This window comes from Talpa europaea, assembly GCF_964194135.1.
Source record: "Talpa europaea genome assembly, chromosome: 14".
Lineage (NCBI taxonomy): Eukaryota > Metazoa > Chordata > Mammalia > Eulipotyphla > Talpidae > Talpa > Talpa europaea.
Genome location: NC_140082.1, coordinates 92524414 through 92543306, shown reverse-complemented (window position 1 = coordinate 92543306; position 18893 = coordinate 92524414).

Genomic DNA, 18893 nt, shown 5'->3' with positions numbered 1-18893 from the left:
AGCCTGTGCAGGACGGTGCCCACGCGACCCTCTGTCTCTCGCTGGAGCCCTGTTCCCTTCCTGTGTCCCCTGATCTGACGTCGTCTTGTCTCCTACCCATGTTGTCTGTGCAGGAAAGTATATCCTCGACCTCAGACGTGTCCTCTTCATCCCCCAATTCAGCTGGTCCCACGGTGACGGGCAGCCCCGATACAAAACGGGGGGCCTGGCTGGGGGTCCTCACCCGCGCGCTTAAAAGGACTTACCAATACTCTGCTGCAGGCGCACGCGGAAGGTTCATAAAAGGTTTATTCACCAGGGAAGGGGAAATGAGGAAATGCACAACTCGGGGAGAGAAGAGGGAGATGAAGTCTTACATGCGTCCTGCCCGATCCGTCGACCTGGACGCCCCATGGTGCTCTGAGAGCTGGCCGCGAGCCAGGAGCCGTGAAGCCAGGAGGCGAGCGAGAGCGCGAGAGATCCCAAGGCCCACGTGTGTGGTTTTATACCAACCCTGGCTGCTCAACCCCACCCTCAGGTCCCAGCAGCCTTCCCTTTGGTGGTGACGGGATTTGTCCTTCCCAGTGTCTTGATGGCTTTGGTGTGGCGTGGGGGTGGCGTCCACAAAGCCCGTGTGGAAGAAGCTCAGGACATCCTCTCCCCCTGGCACCACTACTTGATATTTCTTGTCTTTCTGTGGCTTTTTTACTGCAGTATCGCTCATCTACTGGATGCGACTTAGCGGTCCAGGCTCACGCCTCTTCAGAGGCATGTTACACACCACAGCAGCACCACAGCCCCCGTACCCCTCCCCTGTCACCCCTGGGCCCCCTCCCACCTCTAGTAACCTCAGTCCTCCAGTCAGATCTAGGCTACATTTTGCTTTAATTTACTGGCTCCTTTGTTTTGCTTTTTAGTCCACCAGCGGAATCCCTCCAGAGCTCGCCTTCCTCTTTCTGACTGGCCGCGCCTAGCACCCCCTCCAGTTCTGTTGAAAACGGCAGGATGTCATCTCCTTAAAGCTGAGGAGCGTTGCGCTGTGTGTGCTGGGGCCTCTGCCTCTGGCCTGGGCGCTTGTGTTCTTTCTGTGACTTGGCTGCTGTAAATAGCGCTGCGACCAACCCAGTGTATATGTTCTTTCAAATCGCTGCTTTAGTCGCTGGATCATAGGATACATCTCTTTTTAATATTTTGAGAACCTCCATCTGTTAGGGGGAGAGGCTGTCCTGAAGCTGATCCCATGCAGGCTTCGTGGACGCCACCCCCACCCCAGGCCAAAGCCAAGGGCACGGGGAACTCCACATCCCATCCCCAACCAAGGGAAGGTGGCTGGGACCTGAGGGTGGGGTTCAGCAGCCAGGTTGGTATAGCCAGACACGTGGGCTTTGGGGGGGGGTTCCCCCATTTTGGCTCTCCACCAGCTGTTACAGGGCAGCCCCGATATTGAACGGGTTGCCTGGCTGTGGGTCCTCACCCGCGCGCTTACAAGGGACTTGTGAATACTGCACTGCAGGCACACACAGAAGGTTCATAAAAGGTTTATGGAAGGAAAAGGAAATAAGGAAATAAGGAAAATGTACAACTCAGGGAGAAAATAGGGAAATAAAGTCTTTCATGCGTCCTACCCGATCCGCCGACCTGGAAACCCAAAGTCACTCTCAGAGCTGGTGGGACGCTGCGAGCTGGCGGAGAGCCAAAATGGGGGACCCCCCCCAAAGCCCACGTGTCTGGCTTTATCCCAACCTGGCTGCTGAACCCCACCCTCAGGTCCCAGCCACCTTCCCTTGGTGGGGATGGGATGTGGAGTTCCCAGTGTCTTTGGCTTTGGCCTGGGGTGGGGGTGGCGTCCACGAAGCCTGCATGGGATCAGCTTCAGGACAGCCTTTTCCCCCCAACACATCCTCTGCCATAGAGGCCAGACCAGCCTACATCCCGACCAACCGTTCCTTTTTCTCTATCTCGGCAACACTTGCTTCTGGGTTTCCCTGATAGGGCGGCCATGCTCCAGGGTATGGGGTGGTGTCTCATTGTGGTTTTGATTTGCATATCCCGGGTAAGTGAACATTTTTCATGTGCCTCTTGGCTATCTCTGCCTTCTGTGGAAAAGTGTCTTCACCTCTTTTGACTATTTTTTTGACTGAGTTATTTTCTTTCTGAGCTCTGTGAGTTTGTTGAGATCTCAGGTATTAGCCCATTGTTGGAGGTATGGTATACATCTATTTTCTCCCATTCAGTGGGGTGTCTTTTCGATGGTACTTCCGTTAGCCACGCAGAAGCTTTTTTGCTCAGTGTAGCTCCGTTTGTTTAATTTTGCCTATTTCCCTTGCCATTGACTTTGCGCCCCCAAAGACATCCCTCTATTATGGAGTGTTTTGACTATGCTTTCTTCTATGTATTTATAGCCTTACATCCAAGTCTTACTACATTTTTAATTAGTTTTTTTGTGTAGTGTGGCATAGTGTGGGGTTTCATTTTTTTTGCATGTAACCAGTTTTTCCCAACACCATTTGTAGAAGACTTTCTCTGCTGAATACTCGAGGCTCCTTTGTTGTAGATTAGCAGTCCATACAAACGTGGGTTTATTTCTGGGCTCTCAGCTCTATCCCATTAGCCCATGTGTCTATTCCAATACCACACTGTTTTGGTTAATGTGACCTTGTAGTGTGGTTTGAAGTCTGTGTGAGTGCTTACTGACATTTTTTTTTTTTAAAAGATTTATTTATTTATTTATTTATACAAGCACTGGGTACAGTCAGAAGCGCGGGAGAGTGAGAGGATCCCCCAGAGCCAGAGCGGGGAGCAGAGCAGGCAGAAGGACCCAAGTCCACTGCTGAGGGGAGCAGCGGGCGGCAGGAGAGGTCTGCGCGCCATGTGGGGCCCTCGCCTGGTGGCCGGGGATCGAACCGGCGCTGCTGAGTAATATTCCATTGTGTACATGTACCACACCTTCTTGATCCAGTCATCTGTTTTTGGGCATTTGGGTTATTTCCAAAGCTTAGCTATTGTCAACAGTGCTGCTGTAAACATAGGGGTGCAGGTGCCCTTTTGAATTACTGTTTCTGTGTCATTTGGATAAAAACCCAGGAGTGGAATTGCTGGATCCTATAGAAGCTCCATCTTTAGCAGGTCGAGGAATCTCCACACAGCTCTCCATGGTGTTTTGACCAGTTTGCACTCCCACCAGCAGCGCAGGAGAGTTCCTTTTTCTCCACATCCTCGCCAGCATTTGTTGCTAGTTTTTTTAATATGTGCCATTCTCACTGGCGTGAGATGGTATCTCATGGTAGTTTTGATTTGCATTTTGCATCAGGGTATATGCTAAGGTAACCGCATACCTCAAGTGTCTAATTTTGACAATGCTCTGTCAAGTTAGTGTTTAAGATCAAAGACTTGGCTGACTGGGCTGTTAGTTTGTAGAATGAATATGTGGCAGAGAAAAAGGTTCGATGGCCAAGTGAATAAACAATGGCTTTGCATTAAACTGAACTCCAGAGCAGTGCTGTCCACAGGAAGTACAATGTGACCCTGTAGGAGGGTCCTAAGTTTCTATACTCACCAGTGTTTCACATCCTGAGTGTATGCTCTGAAGGAACATCACATAGACTTGTTAGCTGCGTGGCTTTGTTAGCTGCAGAACTCCAGTGTGTGGCTGTGTAAAAGATGTGCTAACAGGAGGTGGTGTCCAGAGACCTACAGCAGCAGCGGCCCTGGAAACATGTCTGAGCTCACAGTTTTTGAAGCTTTCTGAAAATCTCAAGTTCATCAGCAGAGTGTGGGCCTCCCTGGTGGTGCTAAGGGCTAAAAACCACACTGTGAAGCAATCTGCAGCCTCTATAGCAGGAGTTCGATACCCGGCCGGCCAGAGAGCAACCCACATGGCACAGCAGACCTCTCCTGCCTCGCCCGCTGCTCCCCTCAGCAGTGGATTTCAGTCAGTCTGCCTGTTCTGCTCCCCACTCTGTCTCTGGTGAGTCCTCTCACCCCCTGCATCTCTGGCCTGTACCCCAGCTCTTGTATGCATAAATAAATCTTAAAAAAAAATGAACATAGTGCAAGTAAAATCAAAAAGCGGTATGATCACATACTACACCCTACATTACTATGGTGATTCACGATATAATAGTAGTACGTGTAACCGTCAACTGAGAGCACTCATGCAGCAGCTATTAGGTGTGTGGGATGTTCGGTGTCCACACCACTGCCGCTGACAGTTGTAAAGGACATTGCGAGCGCCAGTGAAGCTCTGAAAGTGAAGGAAAACGAGGTCCTGAAGGTGAAACAACCATCCTTTATATTTTGGAGGCAAATGACAATTCAGAGAAGTGACCGTGTGCAGGAGGCGCGGGCGAAGAGGGCGGCTTCGCTTGGGGACACGCAACTGCAGGTGGCCCTCTGGCCTGTGAGACTGGCGAGGAGCTTGTGCGGTCAGTGCTGGCGCCGCCGGTGGGGGGGGAGAGGGGCTTCCAGGGGTGCTCCCGGGGGTGGGGTGGGGAGGGGGATGAATAACTGCCAGAAAATAATTCAAGGAAAACATCAGAGCAGGTCCAGGGCGAAGGCACTAAAACGACGTTTCCATCCGGCGGAGCCGCTGACCCTCGCTTGTCCTCTGCTTGGAGAGACGCTGGACAATGGGCCCGGGAGGAGAAGGAAACAGCAGGCAGCTGAGTAGAAAGAGAGAAATGCTGCCGCCCACCCGTGCGCTCCCAACCCGCTCACTGCGAGCACCCGTCTGCGGTGCGGCGCCCTCCCGGCCGGCCCGGCTGCGCCCGGCTGCCCAGCTCCTCTCCACTCAGGGCGGCTCCGCGCGCGCGTGGCGGTGACGGGTCTGGGGAAACTGCAAGCCGCAGAGATTTATGGATAAAGATATTAAATTGTGGGGCCTCCCCGGGGGCGCAGCAGTTGAGCGCTGGGTGGCGAAGCTGCCCACGGCCTCTACAGCGCCGGTTCGATCCCCGGCTGCTCCCCGGCCACCGGAGGAGGGTCCCCCATGGCGCGCAGACCTCTCCTGCCGCCCGCTGCTCCCCTCAGCAGTGTCCTTCGGTCCTTCTGCCTGCTCTGCTCCCCGCTCTGGCTCTGGTGAATCCTCTCACCCTCCCGCGCTTCTGACTGTACCCAGTGCTTGTGTTGCAGGGCAGCCCTCATACAAAACGGCGGGGCCTGGCTGCGGGTCCTCACCCGCGCGCTTAAAAGGACTTATCCATGCTCCGCTGCAGGCGCACGCGAAAGGTTAATAAAAGGTTTATTGACAAGGGAAGGGCAAGTGAGGAAATGTACAGCTCTGGGAGAAAAGTGGGAGACAAAGTTTTAAATGCGTCCTACCTGATCCGCCGATCTGGAATCCCAGATGGCACCTGAGAGCTGGCGCGAGCCAGGAGCCCTGAAGCCAGGGGGCTGGGTTTCGCTTGCCCCCCAAGGCCCACGTGTCTAGTTTTTTTTGCCAACCCTGGCTGCTTAACCCCACCCTCAGGTCCAGCCACCTTCCCCTTGGTGGTGACGGGATTTGTCTTTCCGAATGTCTTGATGGGGGTGGGGTCCACAAAGCCTGTATGGGATTAGCTCGGGACATCCTTTCTCCCTAACAATTCCCCCCTTTCACTTTTTGCCACCATTTCCATGGTGATGAAGATCAAACATATGGATGCTGGGATATAGTCTCAGATGAAAATTTTCCAGGGTTACAGTGTGAAGGAAAACCAGTCCCTCCAGGTATTGTCCATTGTGGAAAGCAAAAGTCCTCCAGTCCTGGAAAACAGTTCATCAGTCCAAGCCGAAAGAAAACATCTGGAGGCATTAGCCAGAACAAGACAGCAAATATATCAAAATCATAGGAAAAAAAATCTTAAAATGGTTCAACTTATGTAAAAACAAGTTCTCTCAACCTTGATCCCAAATTGTTTCAACAGCATAGCAAAAGTTTGCAAACCAAATCTACTTTTAAACCATATTGCCGGGGCCTCCCCGGTGGCGCAGCAGTTGAGCACTGGGTTGCGAAGCTGCCCGCGGCCTCTGCAGCGCCGGTTCGATCCCCGGCTGCTCCCCGGCCACCGGAGGAGGGTCCCACGTGGCGCGCAGACCTCTCCTGCCGCCCGCTGCTCCCCTCAGCAGTGTCCTTCGGTCCTTCTGCCTGCTCTGCTCCCCGCTCTGGCTCTGGTGAATTCTCTCACCCTCCCGCGCTTCTGACTGTACCCGGTGCTTGTATAAATAAATAAATAAATATTAAAGGAAAAAAAAGAGATGGCGAGCATTTAAAAATAAATAAATAAATAAACCATATTGCCTATTTTTGCATAAAATCACAGGGCAGAATAACTAAGCAGCAATTTTAGCTGGCTTCGTTGGAATACTCCATATAGGATCAGAGAGAACCGTTGGCATCCGGTCCATGTAGGCTTCAGGAACAAAGCTGGTCTCATCAGACTCCACCTGGGCTTTCCTCTTCTCGAGGGCACCAGGGACTTTTCGTTGGCCGGGCTGTCCAGTCCTGCACATGGAGGCGGCTTCCTCACCTTCTTTGGAGGTCTCTGGAACCCTACGAACAAAGCAAACAGGTTCTCCTCTTCTTGGTTCAGCTCTGTTTCAACTTTCTGGAAGAACTCCACACGAAGCCACACAGTGAAACTTATGTCCAATTTTTTTCAGTTTAAGCAAACAAAATCCCTATGGAAGTTATGCAAAAACCGACTCTGAGATAAGTAGTAAAAGATTACTACCACTATTTTTATGCTGTGTTGGTATCAGGGGGAGAGAAAATGCAAACACAAGTTAGCTTTGCTGGAAAAAAAAAATTGCAACCTTGCTGTAGATCCTGGTCACCAAAACAAGAAAACTTTGTGGATTCAGAACAAAATGCAAAAAAAAATTTATCAGTGTTATGTCAAAGAAAACTTAGTAAATATCAGGTGTATTTCCAAGTCTGTTCAGTCCTTAGTAGGAAAGTTTTACTCTCAACAGTTCCATCAATAGGAATCTGTTGAGACCTTTTCTCCCTGTATTTCCAGAAACAATTCCTGTAGATATTAAGCAATTGAAGTATACACTATTACAAGGTGACAATCACCATTGACAATTTACATTCACATCAGGTCATGGTGTTACCCGTTTTCCCAAGTGACAATGCTTCCCTTCTAGGTTTACTCTACTAGGTGAGCCAAATAGAACAAATTCATCTAGTGCCTTCCCAGGAGGAAAGGGAGAAACTTTGTGGAGTGTCTCAGGAGCTCTACTGAGGTTCCACAAAATTCCCTTGCATCAGCCAAATGACAGGCCACCAAATTTGTACTTGAATTTAGATTTCTGGGAAGCTTTGCCATAAATACCAGAAAAATAACAGAAACAACAATGTTCAATCTCTATGAAGGCACCGGCTTAGTTCAGGAGCACAATGTTGACAATCAAACCATAACCTTTGTGTTTCCTCATAACTGGAGACTTTTTTTTTTCTTCAATGTCTATGGGCACCATGTGTACCCATTTGTCAACCACTGGAGGTCAAGACAAGGACACAAGGAAAGGACATACAGACATACAACACATAGACACAAAGAGCTCTTTAGTTACCATGTATCACGCGTGGGGTATCTCATACAACTGCAGTTTCACTCACAGGCCAAAGTAACAAACACAAGCAGAGAAAAGAAAAAAATCTCAAAGTAAAAAACAAAAGTTAAAAAGAAATACCAAATTCAAGATTGAACGCCTTTCTGTGTAAAAAAAAAATACCGGCAGCATATGCATGATCCTAGATGTTATTTCACGTCTCCTAAACTTTGAAAGGAAGAAGATTGGTTAGAGCATGTTAGTTTTCTCAGGGTTTCTTCAGAAAAAGCGAGTCCTTGGGTTTCCTGCAGCAATAACTGGAAAAGAAGTCAGTAACATTCAAGTTTCTGTCTGTTTCTTAAACAAATACCTCAAGTCCTCAATGGGTTCACAAGACCAGTGGGACTTCGTCTCCGGGTCAGTTCCTCCTGGGGCTTTCTTAACTCTGGAATGACGTGCCCAGGGTTTGATGCCTGCCAGTTTCAGAGGAGTATGTGTGCTCAGCAGAACGTCCTAGGGACCAGTCCATTTTTCTGACAGCTGGTTTTGGGCGTCCCCGCTCTGCCAGGTCTTCAGTAAGACCAGATCTCCAGGTCTGAGGGATGCAATGGCTGATCAGGAGGCACAGAGATCCTCGAGGCTGCAGAGTTGTGAATTACTGCCAGAACCTCCTGGATGTGTTTCACATATGGTGGGATCCGGCGATCTTGTGCTATGTCCGGACTGGCTTTCAGAACGGAGGCCTGGAAGGGTCTTCCGAACACGATCTCAAAGGGGCTTCATTGTAGCCCACTTCTAGGTGCCACTCTTATGCGGAGGAGGGCAAGGGATAGTACCTGGTCCCAACGAAGTTGTGTTTCTTGGCACAGTTTTGCCAAGGTTTTCTTCAAGGTGTGGTTCATCTTTGCTGTTTGCCCGGAAGACTGCGGTCTCCACGCAGCATGCAATTTCCAGTTGATCTGCAACGCCCTGCTCACTGCATGGGTGACGTCAGAGACACATGCCGGCCCATTATCACTCTGGATGGAGTCCTGCAACCCAAAGCGAGGGATTATCTCTTTCAGCAGCTGTTTTGCAACCTCGGAAGCTTTTTCCGTCTTTGTGGGAAATGCTTCCACCCACCCCGAGAACGTGTCCACAAAAACCAAGAGGTATTTGAAGTTGCCTGTTGTTCGAGGCATTTGTGTAAAGTCCACCTGCCAGTCCTCAAAAGGACACTTGCCCCGATATTGAACCCCAATGGCTTTAGGGTGGGAGTCAGTCTCGGGGTTATTCCTGGCACATAATTCACAAGGGTGATCCGTTGTGCTATTCTATGCAAATATGGGCCCTTCAAATATGGGCGCACAGTTTCTAACAAGGCATCTCTCCCATAGTGAGATCCTTTGTGAAGATGTTTTAGCACCGGATACACCAGGGCCTCCGGGAGGAGGATCACCCCATGGGAGTTTACTCTCCAAGTGGAGCTGGGGTCAAACTCAGTAAATCCCCATGCACAAGCTCTCTCCTCATCCCGCTCGGTGCACTCAGGGCATACTGAGACAACAACCTCCGGCTCTGGGGACTGCCTATCCTGTTGGTGGAGACGGTCAGCCTCCTCCCTGGCTTTCCTGAACACCATCCTCTGCTCATCCAGCGTTAATAAAGTATGCAGCATGGACTGTGTATCTGCCCAGTTAGGGCGGTGGGAGACGAAGATGGAGGCAAACAAGTTTGCCATCCTCTTGGGAGCCTGCTGGTGCGAGGGAACAGAGCTCCTCCAATTTAGGAGGTCCGCAGCGCTGAACGGATGGTGCGACCAGAAGTACCCAGCAGGTCTCCCATGTTCATTCAAGCCACCCATTGGCATCTGGCGAAGGGGAAACTGTCCTGCCTCAGGTTGATCCTTCCTGCCAAAATGGGTGCCGAGTCTAGTGTGGGGAGGAGACGCCATTTTATTTTATTTTATTTTTTTAAAGATTTATTTTTATTTATTTATACAAGCACTGGGTACAGTCAGAAGCGCGGGAGGGTGAGAGGATTCACCAGAGCCAGAGCGGGGAGCAGAGCAGGCAGAAGGACCGAAGTACACTGCTGAGGGGAGCAGCGGGCGGCAGGAGAGGTCTGCGCGCCATGTGGGACCCTCCTCCAGTGGCCGGGGAGCAGCCGGGGATTGAACCAGCGCTGCAGAGGCTGCGGGCAGCTTCGCAACCCAGTGCTCAACCGCTGCACCACCGGGGAGGCCCATGGAGACGCCATTTTAGTGTCCTCCCCAGAGGGCAGTGGAGGCTGTGCAGCCTCAGGGGTCTGCACGGGAGGGGCCTTGTCACGTGGAAGAGGATTTTGTCCTGTTGTATTTAAAGTATTTAAAATATGATGCTCCTCCTCGTCTAACTCTGCCCGCTGACAGTCCTCATGGGAAGGGGAAGGTTTATCCTTTCTCTGTGCCATCAGCTGCGCCTCCGCCATATCCAATTTATGGAGGGCGGCCTCTAGCCGGTCCTGCATACTTTTAAAAGCGTGATCTTTTTTTTTTTTAAAGATTTATTTTTATTTATTTATACAAGCACTGGGTACAGTCAGAAATGCGGGAGGGTGAGAGGATTCACCAGAGCCAGAGCGGGGAGCAGAGCAGGCAGAAGGACCGAAGGATACTGCTGAGGGGAGCAGCGGGCGGCAGGAGAGGTCTGCGTGACATGCGGGACCCTCCTCCGGTGGCCGGGGAGCAGCTGGGGATCGAACCAGTGCTGCAGAGGCTGCGGGCAGCCTGGCAACCCAGCGCTCAACCGCTGCGCCACCGGGGAGGCCCTAAAAGCGTGATCTTGTATGCTTTTATAAACTGACTCAAAGATGCTACGGTTCTCATCCCTCATGCACTTAATAGTTAAATCAAAGGCCTGATGTTGTTGTTGTATGGCCAGGTTAAAAGCCTGGATTTGTTGTTGCACGGCTAAGAGCCTGAATGTGTTGTTGTGTTGTAGAGCAACCCCGATACAAACGGGGTGCCTGACTGTGGGTCCTCACCTGCGCGCTTAAAAGGACTTATCCATGCTCTACTGCAGGCGCACGCGAAAGGTTAATAAAAGGTTTATTTACAAAGGGAAGGGCAAGTGAGGAAATGTACAGCTCTGGGAGAAAAGTGGGAGACAAAGTTTTAAATGAGTCCTACCCGATCCGCCGATCAGGAATCCCAAAATGGCGCTCTCAGAGTTGGCCGCCGGCCAGGAGCGGTGAAGCCAGGAGGCGAGCGATCGCGAGCCAGAGAGCGAGCAAGGCCCACGTGTCTGGTTTTTATATCCAACCTGGCTGCCCAACTCCACCCTCAGGTCCCAGCCACCCTCCCTTGGTGGGGACGGGATTTGTCTTTCCCAATGTCTTGATGGTGATACCCGAATTGTCAGGCCTAGTCTCCCAGCCAGGAACGGATCCCAGGCTGCAGGGCAGCGCTGAGCCCCGGCCACTAGACCCCCACGGGTGGGTGTCTCACGAAGCTGCAGCAGGGACTTCGCAGACGCTCAGGCAAGCAAGCGAGAAGAGGCAGGTCAGGTTTGTTTAGAAGAAAAAGTTTATTAAGGAGGAAAAGAGCAGAAATAAAGTGGGACTCCCGGGCCAGGGAACCAGGCCTGGGAGGGCAAGGAAGCCCAAGTGGAGTCGTGTCTCAGGGAACATAGACCTTTTTCCCTCATTATTCTAAAGCTGCCCCAGTCTCTCTGTGATTGGTCAGTTCTCGGCTGTCTCACTTAATTTGCTACTGAGCGGGGATCTTCACATTCCTCATCTAACAGCTTTCTCTTTCCCCATTTGTTGCATCTTTAAATTTATGGCCCAGTCCTCTGGATGGGCCTCCCTGCATTGAAGCTAAACAGCTGCCCTTCTAATGTGACCATAAATTAAACCACGCTCCATGTCCCCAATCTCCGCCCCCCTTTACCACCTGAAGGAAACCAGGACCAGCGTTAACAATGTTGTCCTTGGTCCTGGCATGTTTGTTTTTCCCAGTGGAATGGGTTACTTTCCCTTGCTTGTCCTTATGTCCGAAGCCTCCCTAAATTTTTCAGAGGTCCCCTCCTGCGCTGTCCCTAAAACTGCCTAATAACCCTAGCTTGCCCTGTCTCTATGGCTTTAGTCTGGAGTGGGGGTGGGGTCCACAGAGCCTGTATGGGATTAACTCAGGACGTCCTTTCCCCCTAACAGCTGCACATTCTCAGTACGTGAAGTAGAACATCTGCCTCTCACAGAAACAAGAATGCAGCAAACGGCGCTTACACATGTTACCAAAAACCACCCAGAAGCACGGACTGCAAAGGGGTGGCTTGTAACCCGCCCGTGTATGGACACAAGAGTGAGCTCACGTGCCATGCGCCAGGCTTCATCAAATCACTTACATTCATGGAAGGGCGGTGAGATCCACTGGAAGAGGCTGCTCAGATTCAGGGCCGGAAGGAAACTGAAAGAGCTCGGGCTGGGGTGAAACTGCAGAGGCTCGTGGTTGCGGCCGCATTTGCGTCAAAACCGCACCCACAGGGCTGTGCGCACAGGGGAAAACAGGCTTTCCAGGACTTGAGGCGAATATGACCCCGCGAGTCCCGCAGAACAGAAGAGTGCGCGTATGGCGACCAGGCAAGGACGGCTGCTTCGGGCTGCTCCTCCGCGGGGGGCGTGGAAACCACTTCGGGCGCCAAACTGTTGTAGGAGCCCCGGTACAGAACAGGGGGCCTGGCTGCGGCCCCCCAAGGCCTGACCCCGCTCCGCTGCGGGCGCGGGAAGGCGCGGGAGGGGCCGTTCCCAGGGAGGGGAGATGAGGCCGCGGCCGCGCGGGGAGGAAAGCGGGAGCCCGAGTCTTAGATGCCTCCCCCGCCGCGCCCGCGGGAGCCCCGCCCGAGGCGCGCAGGAGCGGGAGCCCCGGCCGCGGGTCTCTGGCGCGGCCACCCCGGCCGCTGACCCACCCCCGGCCCGGCCCCTCCCTCTGGGCCGGGCTGTCCTCCCCAGCGTCGGGGCTCGCCCAGCGCGGCGGCCACAAGCCCCGCGGGGTGAGCGCGGCCACCGCTCCCCGGCCCTGGGGCGGAGACGCGGCCGCGGGGGACACGCAGGCGGGGCCGGCCGAGCCCCCGAGTCCGCGGGCGGCTCCCCCCGCGCCGGGGCTGGGAACCACCTCAGGGCGCCGGGCGGACCCGCACGGGGGGGGGGGGGCGCGCCCCGGGGTCGCTGGGTCGGCGGGGTCCCCCCTCCCCCGCAAGGGCCCCGCCCCGCCCCACCCCCCACCCCTCCCCCTCCCCCGCCCCTCCCCCTCCCCCCCACCCCGCGCGCCTCCCGCGGGGCGGCCCCTTCCCGGCGGCCCCCGGGCCGCGCGCTTCGAACGCAAACCGCCCGTGCCGAGCGGGGCAGCCACCGCCTCCGGGCCGCGCACGCGCAGACGCCGGCTGCCGCCCCTGCCTCGGGCCGGCGCGCCCCGTCCCGAGTGCGCAGCCGCGACCGCCGCCGGGGGCGGGGCGGGCGGGGCGGGCGGGGCGGGGCGGGGGCGGGGCCGCGCGCGGAGCGACGGGGCGAGGCGCCAATCGCGGGGCCGCTCCGCCTCGGCGCTCGGTTTGAAATTCCGCGGCGGCCAACGGCTCCGGAGCGGGGCGCGCAGCGCGACGGGCGGGCGGCGGGAGCGGAGCCGCAGCAGCCGAGTCGCAGCAGCCCGGGCCGCGCCGCCGCCGAGCGCCGCCATGAGGAGGAGGTGCGGGGCGGGGGCGGCGGGCCGGGGCGGCGGGGCCCGCGGGGGGCGGAGGCCGGGCCCGGGCGGGGTCGGGGGCCGGGGCGCGCCGTGGCGGGGGCCCCGCGCAGAGCCAGGCTCGGGGCGGCGGGACCTGGGCTGACCCGCGGCGCCGGCGTCGGGGTCCCCGCCGCGGCCGGGGCGTCTGGGCCGCGCGAGGCTGGCAGACACCGGCCTGCGCGCCCGCCGAGCAGCGGGACGGGAGGAGCCGGGAAGGCCCGGGGCGCGGGGGTCCGCGCGGGGGCGCGCCGGGCCCGGGTCAGGGCGGCCCCGGCGGGGCGCGGGAGGTGCCGCTCCCGAGGCCCTGCTGAGGCGACCTGTGCCCCGAGACCTGAAGGGGGTCAGGGGGGCCGGCGAGGCGCGCGCGGTCTGGGCGGCGGGAGGCCGGGCCCGCGAGAGCGGCCGCCGGGCGCGTCAGGAGGCCTCGGAGGCCCGGGCCGGCCGGGGCGGGGGCCGGGGCGGGGCGGGGGGCGTGAGAAGGACGCGCCGGCGGGAGACTCGGCGCGCACCACCCGAATGTTGTGGAAAGTGAAAAAAATTTTTGGTTTAACTTGAAAAATCGCGTTCCTGTGAGAAGTGTCTCCGCCCGAGCGCTGGGCCGACCCAGGCGCCCACGTCCCTGCAGGCCGGGCCCGGGCGGCCTCGGCCTGGCACACGCCGCGCCTGAGCTGCCGCCGCGGGCCCCGCGCGGGGGGCGGCCGGCGGCTGCTGCCGTGCAGGCGTTTGCCGTTTTTTTTAGGATTTATTTGCACAAGAACCGGGGTGTAGCCCAGATGTGCAGCATGGTGAGGACTCACCAGAGACAGCCGGGGCAGAACAGGCAGGCTGAGGAAACACGCCGCGGGGAGCGGCGGGCGAGGCAGGAGGGGTCAGCCGCGCCATGGGGGACCCCCGCCCGGGCCAGGGCCGGCCCCGCCTGCAGAGGGTGTGGACGGGGATGGATGCCCTGCTTGTCTCGGTTTTAATTGGATTTGAGGCCTGTAAATTGTGTTGCAAGGTCAAATTGTTTTATTTTATAAAAAAACACGTAGTAAACAGTTTACTGTTTTTCGGTTAGATCACGAGTTTTTTTTAAAAAATTTAGATTATATGCCCAATGTTTTTTTTTTTTTTAAAGATTTATTTATTTATGCAAGCACTGGGTACAGTCGGGCGGCAGGAGAGGTCTGCGCGCCGTGTGGGACCATCCTCCGGTGGCCGGGGAGCAGCCGGGGATCGAACCGGCACCGCAGAGGCTGCGGGCAGCTTCGCAACCCAGCGCTCAACCGCTGCGCCACCGGGGAGGCCCTGATGGCGCAGGGGTTAAAGTCTCAGCTCTGTCAAGCTATGGCCAGCCACTGTGGCCTGAGTTCAATCCCTGGCCAGGGAGCTGCCCACAGGGCGCAGCAGACCTCTCCTGTCTCCTCGCTGCTCCCCTCAGCAGTGGGTTTCAGTAGATCCACCTGTTCTGCTCCCCACTCTGTCTCTGGGGAATCTTCTCACCCCCTACACCTCTGACCTACACCTCAGTTCTTGTATCATAAATAAATCTTTAAAAAAAATAAGTTTCATTGAGATAATCCCCATCTGATCTACTCCACCTACCTAAAGTATATGCAGTCAATTTTAGAACATTTTTATCATCCCTTCAAAACCACCCGTAGCAGTCCCTCGGTCTGCTTCCTTCACTGCATCCCCACGTCAGCCATGGGCCGTTGCGGATCTGCTCCCATCTCTCTGCATTCGCCTGTTGTGGGTATTTCATGGAAATGGAGTCACGACTGTGACGTGGCTTCTTTCACAGCGCAGTCTTCGCAAGGCTCGTTGCCGGGAGACGTCTGTGTGCAGGTGCTCACACTTGCTGTGCGTTGCTTGGTGGCCATTTGGGTTGTTACTACTTGGAGCTGTTAGAATGATGCTGCTGCTTGTGGACATGTTTTCATGTCCCTCAGGTAGATTCCTAGGAGTGGAATTGTGGAGTCACAGGGTCGGTCCCTGTAACCTTTTGAGGAACTGCGGCCTGTTTTCCTAAGTGGCTGTGCCATTTTACATTCCCACCAGCCATGGGACATTTCCAGTTTCTCCACATTCTTGTCAACACCTATTACTGTCTTTTTTATTGTAGCCAAGCTGGCTTCCCTGATGGCTGATGATGTTGAGCTATTTCTTGTGAGCTATTCTTTTTTTTTTAGCATTTCTTTTTTTTAATTATAAATTTTTAATTTTTTAAAAAAAATTTTACATCATTGTTCATTCTTTTTTTAAAAAAGATTTATTTATTTATTTATTTATTTATAAATTATTCATTTATTTATACAAGCACTGGGTACAGTCAGAAGCGCGGGAGGGTGAGAGAATTCACCAGAGCCAGAGCGGGGAGCAGAGCAGGCAGAAGGACCGAAGGACACTGCTGAGGGGAGCAGCGGGCGGCAGGAGAGGTCTGCGCGCCGTGCGGAACCCTCCAGGGCCCTGCAGAGGCTTTGGGCAGCTTTGTAACCACTGGGCCACTGCCACCTGGGAGGCCCCCCATTGTTCATTCTTAAACAATATTGCTTCCCCCCACCCCCTCAGGTGCAGTCCCAAAGAGTGTCCTTCCCCAGTGCACCCGTGCACCCTCCCCCCAGTCCCCTGTGCTGCTCCCCGCCTCCCTCCCTCTGCTCCCTCTCCCTCCTCCTCCCCTGCAGGGTGTCTCTGGTTTATAATTGTGTTTTTGCTTTGTTGTGTTTTGTACTGTTGTTACTTTTTTACACTGATGTCTTATTTGATTCCCCTATATTCCTGCTATAAGTGAAACCATCCGATATTTTTCTTTTTCCTTCTAGTTTATTTCACTGAGCATCATTCCTTCGAGCTCTGTCCACGTTGCTGCGAATGGCATGAGTTTATCTTTTTTGATTGCTGAGTAATGTGTGTGTGTGTATTTCTGATCCAGTCATCTATTTTTGGGCATTTGGGTTGTTTCCAGGTTTTGGCTATTGCAAATAGTGCTGCAGTAAACATAGGGGTACAGGTGTTCCTTTGAATCACTGTTTTTGTGTCCTTTGGGTAGATCCCTAGGAATGGAATTGTCGGGTCGTATGGTAGCTCCATTTTTAGTAGACTGAGGAGCCTCCAGACAGCTCTCCATAGCGGTTGTGTTATAGAGCAGCCCCGATATTAAACGGGTTCCTGGCTGTGGGTCCTCACCCGCGCGCTTACAAGGGACTTATGAATACTCCACTGCAGGCACACACAAAAGGTTCATAAAAGGTTTATTTACAAGGAAAAGGAAATAAGGAAAATGGACAACTCAGGGAGAAAATAGGGAAATAAAGTCTTTCATGCGTCCTACCCGATCTGCTGACCTGGAAACCCAAAGTCACTCTCAGAGCCAGCGGGATGCTGCGAGCTGGCCGAGAGCCAAAATGGGGGGATCCCCCAAAGCCCACGTGTCTGCCTTTTATACCAACCTGGCTGCTGAACCCCACCCTCGGGTCCCAGCCACCTTCCCTTGGGTGGTGACGGGATGTGGAGTTCCCAGTGTCTTTGGCTTTGGCCTGGGGTGGGGGTGGAGTCCGCAAAGCCTGTATGGGATTAGCTTTAGGACAGCCTTTTCCCCCTAACCGTTGGGCCAGTCTGCACGCCCACCAGCAGTGCAGGAGGGTCCCTTTTCTCCACGTCCTCGCCAACATTTGTTGTTGCTAGTTTTTTAAATATGTGCCATTCTCGCTGGTGTAAGGTGGTATCTCTATATGGTTTTGATTTGCATTTCCCTGGTGATATGGGATGTTGAACATTTTTTCCTATGCCTGTTGGCCATTTGCATTTCCTCTTTGGAGAAGTGTCTTTTAAGTTCTTTTGCTCATTTCTTTCTTTTTTTTAAAGATTTATTTATTTATGTGTACAAGAACTGGGGTACATGCTAGAGGTGGGAGGGGTGAGAGATTCACCAGAGCCAGAGCGGGGAGCAGAACAGGCAGAAGGACCGAAATCCACTGCTGAGGGGAGCAGCGGGGAGACAGGAGAGGTCTGCGCGCCATGTGGGGAGCTCCCTGGCCAGGGATGGAACTCGTGCTGCAGAGACTGCAGACAGCTCCACAGGTTGTGTGTATCTTAACCCCTGTGCCACCAGGGAGGCTCCTCCTGCCCATTTCTTGACTGGATTGTTTACTTTGTTTTTTGTTGGGTCATATTCTTGTGAGCTATTCTTTTGTTTTCTTTGGAAAAATGTCTACTCAGATTCTTTGCCTGGAGCGCCAGTCTTCTTTTATTGTTCAGGAAAGAGATCACTTTACCTTCTGGGCGATGACAGATGAGGCCCAGAAACCGGATGTTAGACATGTAGTGAACTGTTGACTGGAATTCAAGGCCATTATTTTATTTTACTTACAACAATTGCATTCGGGTCTGATGAAATGAACATGGGGACGAGGTGGGAGGCAACTGTGAGGGGTGGCACCGGAGCTACACCTGGTTCTGCAAGGGGCCCTGTCCAGGGAGTGAGGGCAGGTTCAGCTGGCTGGAGTCTGAGGGAGTGAGGGGCAGGAGGAACTAGGAGACTACGGACAGCCGGTTTAGAGGACCCTTGGTGGTGGTGGAATTGTGGTTCCTGAGGGCAGATTGTGGTTCCTGCTTAGGACGGGCCCTGGAGCCTTGGGATTTTGTTCTCCTGAGAACCTGGCTGTCTGGTGGAGACCAGCTAGGGTGGGCCTGGCCTCCAAGACTGAGAGAGGCTCTGGGCAATGGCTGAGTGCTCTGGCTGCCTCACCCTAGGGCTTTGATTGAATGTTGACCTTGGATTAGATCTTGTGTTTTTAAATTTTTTAGAAGATTTATTTATTTATGCATACAAGAACAGGGGTACAGGCGAGAGGTGCGGAGGGGGGTGGTGAGAGGATTCACCAGAGCCAGAGCATGGACTAGAACAGGCAGACGACTGAAATCCACTGCGGAGGGGAGCAGCGGGGAGACAGGAGAGGTCTGCCGCGCCATGGGGTAGCTCCCCGGCCGAGGATCGAACTCGTGCCGCATGGTGGGCAGGGAGGAGAGCTGCTGTTTTTTTAAAGCTTTAGCTAGTACAGACATGGCCTATGTATAGAAATACGGACAGATGAAACCCCAACCCAGTGGATTGTCGGTCAGCACCCCTGTGGGACCAGCCGGCCCAGTCTGTCACCGCCGCCCAGGACAGTGGCCTCTGAAAGCAGAGCTGAGTTTTGCCCGCTTGTGAGCGTTGTCCAGGGGATCGCGTGGTGCGCTAGACCCTTGCTTCTCTGCCTTCGCCACCCCGGTTCTTTTTTTCCTTGTCTTCCCCATTTCCCCATTCTTTCTTTGTTTCTTTTACCTCTCCCCCCCTTAGACATGAGGTGTACTTTAGACACCAGAAACTGGGCTCAGTGTACACGTGAGTTTGAGTCAGGGCCGTCGTGTGAGCTGTGTGATGGCGTGTCCCTAGTGCCATCCTTGTGCCCTCTGGGGGGGTGGGGGTGCTGTCCGGATCCCAGGCAGCGAGTCTGCTCCCTAGCACTATGCGTCTGCCCTTTCTTGAATTTCATAAAATGGAACCAGTGTGTAACCCTCGGACTCTGACAGCTTTCACTGGGCTTAGCTGCCCGTGATTCTGAGATTCCTCCATGCTGGGTATTCCCCCCCCCCCCCCCCCCCCCCCCCGTAGGGAGTGGGTTAT